Source organism: Protomyctophum bolini (genome assembly GCF_963924005.1).
Source record: "Protomyctophum bolini genome assembly, chromosome: 19".
In the NCBI taxonomy this organism is placed as follows: Eukaryota; Metazoa; Chordata; class Actinopteri; order Myctophiformes; family Myctophidae; genus Protomyctophum; species Protomyctophum bolini.
This window is the reverse complement of record NC_137880.1, coordinates 10,674,554-10,691,988: the sequence shown is the minus strand read 5'-3', so window position 1 is coordinate 10,691,988 and position 17,435 is coordinate 10,674,554. Positions and strand designations below refer to the sequence as shown.

Sequence of the window (17,435 nt, the reverse complement as noted above, 5' to 3'; positions counted from 1 at the left end):
CGTGAGTGTCTGTTTCCTTAAAGAATACTTTTAAGTCTAGTTTCCCATTTGTGTTAAAGTTTGGGCCCTTGAAGATTGTTACATCAAGAAAGGCAAACCTTTCTGTGTGTGTCACATATTTTATCGTTATGGATCTATGATGGCTATTTAAAACATCAATAAATTCCTGTAATTTTTCTTTGCTATGTTCCCATATTCCAAATACATCATCCAGAAATCTATAGTAATGTGTCGGTTTAAGTCTGCATTTTTCTAGTGCTGTCTGTTCCCATATGCTCATGTAAATGTTAGCATAAAATGGTGCAAATCTCTTTCCCATGGGGGGGGGGGGGGGCAAGAGTAAATCCAGGTGCAGGCACAACTCACACGTCGCTCTTGACGTTATACATTATTACAGAGTCAAATTAATATGCATGACATTGAGATTTATTCAATCGTTTGAATAAAAGTTTGGGAAAGCAGCCGAAGGCAGTAGTAGTAGTAGTAGGAGTGGGAGTGGGGTCAGAATCTAGTTGGGGTTTCAGTCACTCAAAGACAAGACCTTCTCTCAAAAAGCTGCACCTGAGGGACATGTCTGTGCTGACTGCTCACATCATAACTCCCCTTTCATCACACTTCCGTCCTTTCCTTCCTTTCTTCCCTTCCATCCATCCTGGAGACGGAGGTGTTTAATGAGGGGCCATAAAACTCTCCCTTCCTCAGCTGTGTCGCTAGTCCATTCATCATCTCATCACCCGTCTTATCAGGTGCTCCGTACATCCGTCCGTACAGTACATCCGTCCATATTATACTGTACATCCGTCCATATACGCCCACCCAAGCATCCATCCATCCGTTCCTCTATCCGGGGTGTAATTATCCACCACCTTTGAAATCCGAGTCGTGACTGAACTTCAAGGTCACTTCAAAGTCATCTCTAGAATCAGCACGGCGGGTTCAAGAACAATGGCTGTGGAATTCATTACGAACAGGGAGGGGGGAGGGGTGTCAATGCACGCGCGCACGCACACACACACACGCACGCACGCACGCACACAAGGATATGGAAGGGACATGCACCCACTTATTTACTAATTAAGATTGAAATATAAATGAGAAATAATCGACCTAAGCTAAGTTCCATTGGCCACGAATGTGCCGACTGGTACTACTGGGACTGTGGTGTAGGTGTCAGTTTCAACATGCTATAGGGCTGTACGGTACAGTTTCAACATGCTATAGGGCTGTACGGTACAGGACAAAGTGTAGTCAGCACCTCACTTATTAAAAGAACCATGAACCTTCCAGCAAGGCTGCCTATCAGATTAGGTCTGGTTTCAGCATGTCTTGCAGGGCAGCGAAAAGAAGGTGGTTTGGATTGGAGACATGCACATTTGTGCAGTTGTGCACAAACGCATGCGCACACGCACACACACACACACACACACACACACACACACACACACACACACACACACACACACACACACACACACACACACACACACACACAGGTAGCATGCAGGGCCAAACACATTGGCTTTAACCCATTCTCTGAGATCAGATTCTAAAAACGTCTGTTTGAAAATGACAGTTTTCTGAAAAAGCTATGTTTCTATGTCAGTCGTTCTTCGATTTTTCAAAAAATAGCAGACCTACAAGCTCGTAGCGCGCCACTCAGTGGCGCGCTATGAGCTTGTAGATCTGCTATTTTTAAATAGCTAAAGCATAACATAACATAATAACCCCACCAAAAGGGGGTCCCGCTCAAAATGGTTTAAGATGACAGTCTCCCACACACACACACACACACACACACACACACACACACACACACACACACACACACACACACACACACACACACACACACACACACACACACACACACACACACACACACACACACACACACACACACACACACACACTGCCTCTAAGGCTAGAGACAATGACTCATTCAAAACGAGTGGGAAACAGCACCATGCATATACTGTAGCTCCGATTCTCCATCTCCATTTTCTGCAGGTTTGCACACAGGTTTGCAGCAAAGAAAGACAAAACTAGAAAAGTGTGCTCCTCTCTGAGCACAGGTCTCCGCCAGAGCCTGCAAAACTTCGGAAGGCAAAACGGAACGGGATCTGAGAAATCTCTCATACGTCTCGATCAAATTATTTGAGTTGAGCACAAAGTGGGGCCTCATTTATCAACGTGATTTACACCAAACATGCACACATGCACACACCTGAGCCCAATCAGAGGTGTGGCCAAAATGAACGCAGACGAGGGAAAAAAAACGAATCGTTCGCAGAACCGTTAATGGCAACTGCCAACCTAAAAGTATAACGAGTACTCTTCGGCCGAGAACGTCGCAAAGAGGCCCGCAGTGTGCTTTGAAGAAAACACAAAATGACACATGCATGTATTCTGGCATAAATGGGCGTGGCCTATACGTATGTGACAAGGATAACGGGGAGAAAAAGTATATTCTGATTGCACAACCGACAGAGACCCTCTCACATCACATCACAACCACTGACCAACTGCTTGTAGAAATGGACCTGTATACAGTAAGTATATATAGTATTCTTCACGTTCTGCATCCCGTATAAGCCTGCAGAACTGTGTACAACCAGGAGCTCCAACAGACTGTGGAGTCTGGCTTCTCATGGTGAGTCACACTACACACACACACACACACACACACACACACACACACACACACACACACACACACACACACACACACACACACATGTTGGTTTCCATGAAGTGTGGGAACCAACAGCAGGGCCATCACTCTTGGGGACACCACTTTCCAGTGGTCCCACAGGCCTGAAAAAAATCAGGTAAGTTAAAAAAAAAATCTTTAACACAACTATCACCTCAGATTCTAGATTGGATGAAGTAATTTCACAGACTTGTCCTGACCATGCATCTTGGGGACCTATATTAATCCGTCGATTGTGGGGACTTAATTTGCATAAATCACACACCTGTTTTTTTTACACCAAAATGGGGACTGTCCTGGGGACATCTAATCAGTTTCATACTGAATTTTATGCAGGAAGCTTGGCGTACAGATACAGACTTACAGATTCAGAGTGGACCCTGTAACATAACCCTCAAACTGTCTGAGTCTGTCTCACAGGAGAGGCTAGAGAAGACAGCTGGGCACTGGATGCTTTGAGGAAAGAGCATATAATATGTTCACTAGATTTTACTGGATTGATACTTGACATTATCTTTACAATATAATTGTTTTGAACATTAAATGCACTGAATGATGTATGCATGTAGATCCTTTTGTAATGAATAAAAAAACAGACAAGATGTATTGGCCATAATAACGTAGGGCAATATCAACTGTCTATTTTCAGGAACTCAACAGACATGTATATGACCTGAATGTTTTACTTAAACCATTAAGAACGCGTGACACATCACCTTAGCTTTTCACTGCTACCATTCTTTTTAATGTCAGCTATTGAAAAATAGCTGACCATTTGTCATAGCTGGCTCTTGGCCATGTCAAACATTGGGATGCAGGAGACAGAGCAACAGTGTAAGAAACTGTATTTATTATGCAGGCCTTAACATTACAACTTAAAGAGGACAACTATGAGGTGTGGAGTCAGTGATCAGTGGTGTGGTGGTGATGGATGTGTGGAACATGGTGTGGTGTGTGTGTGGATGGAAAGAATAAGGTAAACATAGTAGGAAAAAAATGCTTTTTTCTTTTTTATAAAGTATATTTATTGTTTTTTTAAAGACAAACAGACATTACACAACAAGAACATAATAACAAACAAAAGAAAACAAAAACAAAAACAGCTCAGGCACAACACTATTATAAATAAAAAGATTGAATATACAAAGACATGACAAGGACAATGAACCATAATGACATAATGACATAAGTGACTTTCAAATTTTTATAGACTCCCTATCAGGGAATACCTCCATACAGTACATTAATACATATATTAAAAAGGCAGACAATAGTTATCATAGGCACCAAATCATTACAACAAGAGCAGACCCATGCATGCTCCACTCAAAGGCGACAACCGCCACCTCTCCAGGCGGCAGGGCCACCGCCCCAAGAAGCGGCCCCGATGCAACGCATCGAGACCCCTGCCCGGGCGACCATTCCCCCATACCCAAAGGGCAGACAAGCCCCCACCCAAAGCAGAGCACCCACTAGGGAAGAATGCTGGCATATAAGATATCTAAGGTTGGTATGGAAAACCTCCAAGTATCGTGGCAGACAGTGTGGTTCCAATATGATTCAAATAAGGGTCCCAAATTTTGTAGAAAGTCTCCAATTTAGAATGCAACATGCATGTAATGTATTCACAAGGAATACAGCCCATTATAATGTTATGCCATGATTTATTTGATAGAGCAACATCCTTGATTCAAAACAAAATAATATTTTTCCAAACGTTAATAAGTTACGCATCATCATCGTCTCCAGTGATTGATCTTTCTTGATGAGCTTTCTTCATTTCTTTAATCCCTAGAATAGAGTCACTACAATCTGAGGCACTGTGCTCACTGTTGTTTGGGACATATTCCTCTCGATGAGCTTTCTTTATTATAGGGATTGAGTCACTACATTCTGAGGCACTGTGCTCACTGGAGTTTGGGACATATTCCTCTCCACTGTCTGGTGTTGAATACAATATTTCAGAGTCATCAAAGCTTTTGGTCCTCAACTGTGATGAAATAACATCATCTTGTTCACTGTCTGGAGTTGAATCAAAGAGTTCATCAGAGCCATGAAAGCTTTTGGTCCTCCTCAACTTTGGTGAAAGAGGATCTTCTTGTTCACTGTCTTCAGATGAACTGAATAGATACCTTAACGTCTTGGTGCTTGGTAAGCACAGTAATTTGTCAGTTGAGTCAGTGAACTCTTTGTGGTGGTTTGCTGGAGCCATGCGTGTCTGTGGGGCAGGCTCCATCCCCTGGTGCACACATACACACACGTCGTAGAACATCTGTGAAGAATAAGATTCATTGAATATTTTAGACAAGAGGTAGGCATGTGAAGGTAGTACCCTTGACTACTGTTGTTGAATTCACTTATTGTACGTTTAATAATATCACTAGTATTTCAACATCCTGATTTAGTCCAATACACCAGTATGTTGGACAGTAGGCATTCAAACACATTTTGTATGTGGTCTATGAAGACTTTTAATACAATTTAGGCTAAAATGCATGACGGGGACAGACGTCTTCTGAAGTTTAATTTATTCAGGGTACAAGCTTGCTTAAATACACACACATATCCACAACTTAAAACATGCCTTTTGGGGACCCCATGTTAATGTGCATGATGGGGACATAAATGTCTACTGAAGTTTGAATTATTAGCTTGCGTAAATACACACACACACCATAAAACATGCGTTTTGGGGACCCCGTGAGGTGTACATGATATTACTAGACATTAGGACAATAAAATAAACTAATTATGTTGGACAGTAGGTATTCAGTACACACTTTTAGTTATGTGATCTACAATATTTAGACTTTTAATGCCCTTTACTTTAGGCCAATGTGCGTCACGGGAACATACATGCTGTTAGAGTTTTTAACGGGCCTGACAATTAAAGCCTGGACCCGAACTGGTCCAGCCCAAGGCTTGGCCTGGCCCAAAACATTACCATAATGTTAAGCCTGATAAGCCCCAGTAAAGGAATGTTGCAGGCATGTCATTCAACATCTGGTTAGAATAAGATTCATTGAATATTTAAAAGACAAGACGTAGGCATGTGAAAGTAGTGCACTTGACTATCAATGTTGAATGCACTTATTGAAAGTTTCTTTGGATAAAAGCGAGTTCGAAATGACTCATGTAAGATAATGTTACTAGTATTACAACATCCTGATGTAGTCCAATATACCATTTTGTTAGATAGTAGGTATTTAGAACACACTTTCAGTTTTGTGATATATATAACACACTTTAAGCTAATGTGCATCATGGGGACATATAAATACACACACATGTATTCTGAAGTTTAAATTATTTTGCCTTCAAGCTTGCATAAATACACACACACACACACATCTTAAAACATGCATATTGGGGACTCTGTGCTAAATGTGCATCATGGGGACATCTCTTCTGAAGTTTAAATTATTTTGCCTTCAAGCTTGCATAAACACACACACACACACACACACAAACATCTTAAAACATGCATATCGGGGACCCCGTGCTAATGTGCATCATGGGGACATATATGTCTTCTGAAGTTTAAATTATTCCGCCTACTATCTTGCATAAATACACACCTCTAAAAACATGCATTTTGGGGACCCCGTGAGGTGTACTTGTTAAACTGATATTACTAGACATTAGGACATTAAAAGAAACAAATGATGTTGGACAGTAGGTATTCAGTACACACTTTCAGTTATGTGATGTACAATATTTAGACTTTTAATGCCCTTTACTTTAGGCCAATGTGCGTCAAGGGAACATGCATGCTGTTAGAGTTCTCAACGGGCCTGACAATTAAAGCCTGGACCCGAACTGGTCCAGCCCAAGGCTTGGCCTGGCCCAAAACATTACCATAATGTTAAGCCTGATAAGCCCCAGTAAAGGAATGTTGCAGGCATGTCATTCAACATCTGGTTAGAATAAGATTCATTGAATATTTAAAAGACAAGACGTAGGCATGTGAAAGTAGTGCACTTGACTATCAATGTTGAATGCACTTTGAAAGTTTATTTGGATAAAAGCGAGTTCGAAATGACTCATGTAAGATAATGTTACTAGTATTACAACATCCTGATGTAGTCCAATATACCATTTTGTTAGATAGTAGGTATTTAGAACACACTTTCAGTTTTGTGATATATATAACACACTTTAAGCTAATGTGCATCATGGGGACATATAAATACACACACACATGTATTCTGAAGTTTAAATTATCTTGCCTTCAAGCTTGCATAAATACACACACACACACACACACACACATCTTAAAACATGCATATTGGGGACTCTGTGCTAAATGTGCATCATGGGGACATCTCTTCTGAAGTTTAAATTATTTTGCCTTCAAGCTTGCATAAACACACACACACACAAACATCTTAAAACATGCATATCGGGGACCCCGTGCTAATGTGCATCATGGGGACATATATGTCTTCTGAAGTTTAAATTATTCCGCCTACTATCTTGCATAAATACACACCTCTAAAAACATGCATTTTGGGGACCCCGTGAGGTGTACTTGTTAAACTGATATTACTAGACATTAGGACATTAAAAGAAACAAATGATGTTGGACAGTAGGTATTCAGTACACACTTTCAGTTATGTGATGTACAATATTTAGACTTTTAATGCCCTTTACTTTAGGCCAATGTGCGTCAAGGGAACATGCATGCTGTTAGAGTTCTCAACGGGCCTGACAATTAAAGCCTGGACCCGAACTGGTCCAGCCCAAGGCTTGGCCTGGCCCAAAACATTACCATAATGTTAAGCCTGATAAGCCCCAGTAAAGGAATGTTGCAGGCATGTCATTCAACATCTGGTTAGAATAAGATTCATTGAATATTTAAAAGACAAGACGTAGGCATGTGAAAGTAGTGCACTTGACTATCAATGTTGAATGCACTTTGAAAGTTTATTTGGATAAAAGCGAGTTCGAAATGACTCATGTAAGATAATGTTACTAGTATTACAACATCCTGATGTAGTCCAATATACCATTTTGTTAGATAGTAGGTATTTAGAACACACTTTCAGTTTTGTGATATATATAACACACTTTAAGCTAATGTGCATCATGGGGACATATAAATACACACACACATGTATTCTGAAGTTTAAATTATCTTGCCTTCAAGCTTGCATAAATACACACACACACACACACACACACATCTTAAAACATGCATATTGGGGACTCTGTGCTAAATGTGCATCATGGGGACATCTCTTCTGAAGTTTAAATTATTTTGCCTTCAAGCTTGCATAAACACACACACACACACACATCTTAAAACATGCATATTGGGGACCCCGTGCTAATGTGCATCATGGGGACATATATGTCTTCTGAAGTTTAAATTATTCCGCCTACTATCTTGCATAAATACACACATCTAAAAACATGCATTTTGGGGACCCCGTGAGGTGCACTTGTTAAACTGATATTACTAGATATTAGGACATTAAAAGAAACAAATGATGTTGGACAGTAGGTATTCAGTACACACTTTCAGTTATGTGATGTACAATATTTAGACTTTTAATGCCCTTTACTTTAGGCCAATGTGCGTCAAGGGAACATACATGCTGTTAGAGTTCTCAACGGGCCTGACAATTAAAGCCTGGACCCGAACTGGTCCAGCCCAAGGCTTGGCCTGGCCCAAAACATTACCATAATGTTAAGCCTGATAAGCCCCAGTAAAGGAATGTTGCAGGTATGCCATTCAACATCTGTTTAGAATAAGATTCATTGAATATTTAAAAGACAAGATGTAGGCATGTGAAAGTAGTGCACTTGACTATCAATGTTGAATGCACTTATTGAAAGTTTCGAAATGACTCATGTAAGATAATGTTACTAGTATTACAACATCCTGATGTAGTCCAATATACCATTTTGTTAGATAGTAGGTATTTATAACACACTTTTTTGTGATATATATAACACACTTTAAGCTAATGTGCATCATGGGGACATATAAATACATGTATTCTGAAGTTTCAATTATTCTGCCTACAAGCTTGCATAAATACACACACATCTTAAAACATGCATATTGGGGACCCCATGCTAATGTGCAACACAGGGACCACGTGAGGCCTACTTATGTTACACTGATTAGGACATTTAAATAAAAGTGGGGTACAAGTGGAAAAGGCATGCTGTGTTGCTGAAAACCTCTCCACAAACCTCTCTAGAGCACAACTACAAAGATTTGGATTACATTTCCTCTACTGCAACAATCTCACTTTGAATATAAATAAGTAAGTCAGGCTTATATGTTTGAGAACATGTCCTCACCTTAGTCCGCCATGGCCAGTCAGTTTCCATGGTTGTAGCTCAAATTTTCACCTGGTAAGATGTCTCACAGCAAAGAGACTTGAGGTGAGGTTTCTCTTCTCCTTGCATAATTATGTTCTTCCTCTGTTTATTACCCTTATACTTTGTCTTATACTTTCCTGAACCTGCTAGTCACCAACCCCACCACAACATGCAGGGAAGCGACTATTTAGGAATATGTATCAACATTGATATCAATATGTATGGCACCTGAATTTCCCAAGGATAATCAATAAAGCTTGCACAGTACAGATGGACAAAAATAATAAGTTAACGCTATTTTGGTACATTCTGATCTATGTCCTTTTGCTAAATCCGGTTGCAATGTAGGCTCATCAATTGCAAATTAAGTAGATGGTTTTTAGTATCAAGTATACAATAGTATTAAATTAATGGTATTATTAAATATGACAATGTTTCGTTTCACTGTCTACATGGGCGACTTTAACGCACTCTGAAAAAGCTGCTTTGAACAGTCCTGACATATCTCTGCACAAGACAGTGGTCGGAATGTGAGGTCGAATGTGCACTCCACTGTACTGTACTGTGCTGCGCTGCACTGCCCTCCACTCCACTGCACTGCACTGTACTGTACTGCACTGCACTGTACTGTTATCCACTGTACTGCTATCCACTGTACTGCACTGTTATATACTGTACTGTAATACGCTGTACTGTACTGTACTGTACTGTACTGTACTGTTATCCACTGTACTGTACTGTACTGTTCTGTTCTGTTATCCACTGTACTGTACTGTACTGTACTGTACTGTACTGTACTGTACTGTACTGTACTGTACTGTACTGTACTGTACTGTTATCCACTGTACTGTACTGTACTGTACTGTACTGTACTACATTCCACTGTACTGCACTCCACTGGTATGTACTGTACTGTACTGTACTGTACTGTACTGTACTGTACCATTACACTTACTATTACACTATTACACATATTAAATTATTACACTATTACACTAGTACACTGTTTACGCTATAACACATATTATGCTATTACACTAGTACACTTTTTACACTATAACACATATTATGCTATTACACTAGTACACTTTTTACACTATAACACATATTATGCTATTACACTAGTACACTTATTACAATTACTATATTACACTTAATACACTATTACACTTATTACACTATTACAATTATTACACTATTACGCTATTCTACTATTACACTTATTAGCCTATTACACTATCCCTCTATTACACTTATTACTCTACTACACGTGATAGACTATTACACTTATTATACTATTACACTATTACTCTTATTCCACTAATACACTTATTACAATTATTTCACTATTGCACTTATTACAATTATTTCACTATTGCACTTATTACACTATTACTCTTATTACATTATTACACTTATAATCACATTGCGCCATATTAATCATTGACAGGGGTGATCTTGTGTTCTTCAATGTGTTTTGGCTGGGGACCCCCAGGCAATGCTTTGACCATGTCTCGTGACCCCCGCCCCGCCCCCCTCCCCAACACCAATACAAATTGACTCTATACATATTTTGGCAATACTGTACTGTACTGTATTCCACTGTACTGTAATGTACTGTACAGTACTGTTATCTACTGTACTGTACTGTACTGTACTGTACTGTACTGTACTGTACTGTACTGTACTGTACTGTACTGTACTACATTCCACTGTACTGTACTGTACTGTACTGTACTGTACTGTACTGTACTGTACTGTACTGTACTGTACTGTACAGAGAGACCCCCCCAGTGAAAACTCCTGTAATGTAGTGCACCATTCAAAATGTGTTCAGTTGATCAAACTTAGCTACGGTCCCCGTAACGCTGGTTTGAGCTTATGTAAACTTATGTAAATCTCTGATCTGTGATTGGCTAGTAGTGTTTTTGTGTTCTCACACACACTCTCACACACACACTGCAGTACCAACTATCGCCTGCTGGGGGATGTCCCCATTATTAACACACTTGTCATGAACTGTGTGTGTGTGTTCATGAACATGAAAACATGTTTTATGGGACTTGCTAAAAAAATTACACCAGACACATCAGCAACCTCTCCCCTACCTCCTGAATGATTTGTGTTATGGGGACCTACACATTTGTCCCCATACTGTTTGAGGTCCTCTGTAGGTGACTGTGTAAACAAGCATGTGTCCCCATTATGACGGAGGAACAAACGCACACACACACACACACACACACACACACACACACACACACACACACACACACACACACACACACACACACACACACACACACACACACACACACACACACACACACACACACACACACACACACACACACACACACACACACACACACACACACCCCACATTTTATTAGCCGATAGCCATCGATGGATAATATCAATTGGGAATGAAGGTCATATCACTGGGGATAACGGGGTGTGTGTGTGACGTGTGTGATGTGATCACGTTGCTGTTGTCGTTATTCGTAACGGCACAATTGTATCTGTCGCTGGCAGGACGTGCAGAAGCACACGGTTTACCTGCTTTAGCCCATTTTGGCCGGGAACCCCTTTTGGTGCTAGCATTCTGTTACGCTTCAGCTATTGAAAAATAGCAGATCTAAAAGCTCGACTGACATAGCTTTTTCAGAAAACTGTCAGGATGTATAGAAGACATTTTTTTTAGAATCTGATCTCGGGGCCAAATGGGTTAGAGACTCTGAGACTCCTTCCACCGTGTCATTCCTTCATCTCCCCCATCAAAAGCTCATTGCTCTCTCAGGAGAAGCTGTTCCCCTGCCGTAAGCCTCCAGCACAGACTGTCAACTTTGTTCAAGACCAACTTTTTGCTACCGACAGCTCCCGCTCATTGTCTGATGTGACTTTACTGTTGAAATGGAAATGTGAGTGTGAATGTTAATGTGCACTTTCTTCAACATAGATAACTCAAAAAGCAGAAGAGAGAAGACACTGGTATGATGTATTGGGATATTTAACGTTTTAGTTTTCTTTTGTGAGGTGGTTGAATCGGTTTAGTTTAAAATCACACCAGGTTTGATTTCATGGTTGTTTGAGTTGTTTCATACGTACAAAAATATCATCCTTTTTTTTTTAAACCAAGAGACTTCTTGGTCTGAGTTTCAAACTCACAATCTCTGCATACATATGGTTCATCCTCAGCTAGTTCTATTGCATGCTCTTCCATTTAAGATTAGAGCCTGCACAAACCTAAATAACAAAGATACTTCTCAGTCTTCTCAGTCTGAGATTTGAACTCACAATGTCTGCTTATGTTGTGGAACACCATATCCCCATCTCCATCAGAACCTCCCCCTCCATTGACGTTTTTAAATCCAGACTTAAAACCCTGTTTTACTCCCAAGCATTGTTTGTGTTCTTAAACAGTATGTTGTTTGATTTTTTTTAATAGTTTGCTTATAATTGTGCTTTCGTTGTCTGTCATTTTCTGTTGCTGTGTTCTCTCTATCTGTAGAGCACTTACGTACAATGGAAATTGTTTTTAAATGTGCTTTATAAATAAAGGTGATTTGATTTGATTTGATTTGAGGTATTCCTTATCCTATCCTTATCTGCTTGTCAAACCTCATCTGTCTCTGTAGCTACAGAAAGGTCATCATCAATGTCCAAATGGGTTTCCGAGAGCTGTAATATATGCAGCTTAATAAAAATAACCTAACTGAGAATGAGCATGTGAATATTAAACCGATATGTCAAGATATCACGTCTCTTAGGCTACGACGATTCTGACCGCAGCAACAGCAACATAACCATATTTGTTATAGTTACAGTGATCAGTGTGAATGGCCCTTTGTGTTGATTTATCCATTTGTACAGTAACTCTGAGAGTGTACTTACAGTAATATGTACATACATAGAACCAAATTGAGATTAATGTAACAGAGTTACATTAACATTTCTATTGTGACCACTAGGCTACGTGTGACCACAACACTGACAGTTTGAATGTCAGTTCCAGCTGGGAAAAGCTTAGCGGTATAACATTGTGGCAGAACTGGCCGGCTCCCTGTTCCCCCGGGCTGTTGTTGTGAATAACAATGTATTTTTAGTCCATTCGCCCAGTTGAATGAGGGTTAATCATTCATCAAATACGATATGCTCGCCTGACGCTAATCAAATAATGTCAATGCGAATCAGGTCGAACTGCAATGCAGACGGCAGATACAGACTGCAGGATTGGTGGGGAATGGTCGAATGGTAGAAAATCAAACAGAGTTTGAGGAACAAAACCACTGAGGGCTATATCTATATTGACAAAATTGCCCACTTACAGTATGTTGCCTTAAGACATGGATAGCATACTGTACTGTAATGAGGGAAGGGGGCGCGAGGAAAACAAAAGAGGATGCTAAAGCAAGGGAGCAAAAAAGGGAAAAGGAGAGAGGAAGGAAGACAGAGCAAGCAAAGGAGACAAGGGTCCTCATCAGGGAAGCCAGACAACCACCATTTCTCTTCTATATCTCTCTCACAGACAGACCAACACAGACACACATCGACCCATGTGTCTCTGCACGAGTCACTACTAAAACACACACAGACACACACCGACCCATGTGTCTCTGCACGAGTCACTACTAAAACACACACAGACACACACCGACCCATGTGTCTCTGCACGAGTCACTACTAAAACAAGGGACAATGAAAGCACCTTCAGCAGCATATATTTGAGATATGGGTTGTTAGGAAGGGACTAGTGGACAAGAGATCCAGTATAAGGGACTAGTGGACAAGAGATCCAGTATAAAGGTTGTTAGGAAGGGACTAGTGGACAAGAGATCCAGTATAAAGGTTGTTAGGAAGGGAAGGGACTAGTGGACAAGAGATCCAGTATAAGGTTGTTAGGAAGGGACTAGTGGACAAGAGAACCAGTATAAGTCCTTTTACAATTAGTTGTATGCTGAAATAGATCGGCTATTTTCAGCAAGTGTAAAAACGGTCATTACAACAGCATCAAAGGCCTGCCAAAATACAATTTAGTCGACTATAAAACTATAATCTAAATGTGCCGCCAAAAAACAACACTGTCTCAGACCAACGTGTTTGACCGGGAGAGGCTAAAGAAAAAGTTGTCTGACCCAAACATAATCAGGACAGGCCCCGGTGGACCAGCAGCGTGAGACCTTCTGGAACCCAATGAGCCAAAGAAGGAGGGAGGCGGTCATTCTGTTTGTTGTGTTAAACAGCGTGACGTGGGTGGGTGGAGGGGGGACTGGACAGTGAGGTGGGTGTAGGTGTGACTGACTGGACACTATAACCGCCACCCCATGCCTCATTATGGCAGTCACATTGCCCTGTGCCTCAGCGGGGTGACATCCATAATAATATCTGCAGTGCCTGTTTCCATGGCTAGGAGGCAACCACACCCCCATGGCAGGCTGTATGACTAGGCAACAATTTATTCTACCTCTCTCTGTGTCCCTTCATCTTCTTTTCCTCTCGGCTCACAGACTGACTCATCGCTCCCTGGCATCGCTCCCAGCCCCCCTCCCCCCCCCCCTCCCCCTCCCCCTCCTACAAACAATTATTTTCTTTTTTCGTGAGACTCCAACCTTCCATTCTCTCCTCTTTCCTCTCTCCAGTGTATACCCGTGATCTGATCCAAGCAGATACTTAAAGGGTTTTGCTTTCTCCCATCAGCTCCCTTTTCTGAGCGGTGGAGTGAGATAGATGGAAGGCGAGGACACGGCGGAGGCATCATTCTCTGCAGACTGTTGGAATGCGGCCCGCATTCTGCAACACGTGCGGCTCAGTAGTACGTTATGCGTGCACGACGACGATGCAGGGTGAGAAGGGAAAACATCAAGGATGATGAATAAGTCCTGGCAGGTCAGAGATAACGATCAAAACAACAAGGTTGCAGACTGTCAGTAAATTGGATGCAAAGGTGTATTTTGTTGCCATGACCGTGATGTTCGACAGTGCAATAGTGTGTCATCTGTCTCCCATCAGTAGTAATAGTAAACATATAAAGATGTAGACTGCTAGCTGATGTAGCTAGCTCTACATGTAGCAGTAATTAAGTGTATTTCTGCAGTATGTAGTATGTACTGTACGATGCTTTCTACTACATGTACTGTGTTTGACCAGAAGACACACCTCAATTTGACAAACTTTGCCTTTAAGACCATTTATCTGCATGATGAATGCGGTTGCAGGTTTCTTTAGGCCTGACCTCGGAAAAAAAATCTTCTAAATCCTCCAGTTTTCTGAAATAAATATTTTCACGATTTTTCAAAAATTGCAGAGCTACAAGCTTGTAGCTTGTAGCTTGTAGATCTGCTATTTTTCAATAGCTAAATTATAATATAATGTTTAAACGCCAAAATGGGTTAAGGGGGTTTCGTTCGGTTTGACAACAACAGTTTTTCTTTCATTCTGTGCCGTTTTGTTAGACTATTGTTGCGACAGCACTCCCAAGGCTGTCCTTCTGTTGACAGAGGAAATGTTTGCCCTGGCCTCGGCACAGCCTGACAAATCTTCTATACACACACTGTTAGTTTAACCACTTGAGCCATTATGGGTGGGAACCCCTTTTGGTGTTAGCATTATGTTATGATTTAGCTATTGAGAAATAGCAGATCTACAAGCTCATAGCTCGCCACTGAGTGGCGCGCTACGAGCTTGTATAGGTCTGCTATTTTTGAAAAATCGAGACATTTTTAGAATCTGATCTCAGGTCAAAATGGGTTAAGCCCTATTCTACCACAGGTCGTTTCGAGGAAGCAATTTGATTGGTTGAAACAGCCTTCTAGCCGGTGGTTAAACCACCACACACCACCACCTAATCAAAACAAAGAATTCAGCCGCTCTGTTCTCCCAGAGCGCAGCAAACTCGGTGGCTATAGGCTAGCTAGTTTATTGGGACATTTGTGGTCGTAGTGACTACATCTGTCATTAAAAAAATATATTCTTTCAGCGATTTTCTTTGTTTTAAGGGTAACTGTGGTAGAATTGCAATATTACACTCGAGGGTGTGGGTTAACGTGATTATTGCCACTTCAGTGATGCTTGCGGAACTCGACTCCGTCTCGTTCCTGACCGCATCGCTGTCGTGGCAATAATCACGTTAACCCACACCCTCTCGTGTAATATTGCTTAAATGTATACTTTGCTGTACGATGTCCAACGGTGAGCTTGTAGATCGGCTTTTCTTTTTAGCTAATTCTCTCTTATAGACTCTTAAAGTCAAAGTAGGTGACATGTTGAAATAAGATACAAGGTTTCTGCCCCAAAAGCAACTACAGTATATCAAATGCCCAGCCATTATAGGTGACCTGCGTGAGGGCAGAGACAAAGGTGGGACAGAGAGGGTGATAAGTCATCCTGGGACTCCTATAGGGCTGGATCAATGCAGGCTAAAATGCCACTGCACACTGAACTGTCACTGTGAGCGACATCGCTGGCGAAGGAACTCAGCGGCATGTGAAGCATGGACCAAACTCGGGCCGCCGCAACACTTGCCATTGCTGTGCAGATGGTGTGGAAAGAAAGCCGAGGAGACACCGGAGTTTATCTGGGTGCAAAAGGAAGCTCAATGTCACTAAAGACTAAGCTCCAAACCTCCCTGAAACAAACTAATTCTAGCCCCCCCCGGGGGCCCAGGAGGACCCATCTTTTTGCAATGTATTCTAGGTTGGCACCGGGTAGAAGACAGAGTTAAACAAACTAATTCTAGCCCCCCCCGGGGGCCCAGGAGGACCCATCTTTTTGCAATGCATTCTATAGGTTGGCACCGGGTAGAAGACAGAGTTTAAAGCAATTGAAATTGGGATTGACATTTAACATTTTTTAAATGCAACTTCGCACGCTATGCCCTCAGTACCCGCATACCTGACTAATTAATTACCTCAAAAAAGTGAGTGACACCCACAGCAACAATACTAGAGGGAGCGAGAACAACGATCTGGCTTACAAAACAAACATGGGCAAATTATCCATCTACAGCACTGCCACGCGAGTGTGGAACGCTCGGACCCCTGCAAATCACTGGCGGCCTGAAAATCCACCTTTCAGTAGGCAAAAAGGGAGAGGAAATGACCGTGCCGTGTTGTGATCTTATCTTCCACTCGCGTGCAACTAAGCATACAATGAGCATAAGACAACCCAGAGTGAAAGAGCTATAGAGGAATGGCTGTGTAACAGTAAGAGAATGGCTGTGTAACAGTAAGAGAGTGAGGACTGCCATGTTCTCGGGCCAACTCCCTCACTGAGAAATCCCAACAGCACTGCCATGGTTTCCTATAGAGGTGCTTTTGATGTTGTATTATGTTATTTGCTATATACTGTAATTTAGTTTGTTTTAACGTTCTTGCAACTTCTTGTGGTATC

The 17,435-nt window shown here is 41.4% G+C and overlaps 1 protein-coding gene across 4 annotated transcripts in view; it reads right to left on the bottom strand.

Moving 5' to 3' along the window:
- The window catches only part of stxbp5a (syntaxin binding protein 5a (tomosyn)), a gene marked incomplete at both ends in the record, with an annotated part of 135,966 nt that overhangs the window by 61,216 nt on the left and 57,315 nt on the right, over positions 1-17,435 (bottom strand). The gene's annotated exons all lie outside the window — the stretch shown is intronic.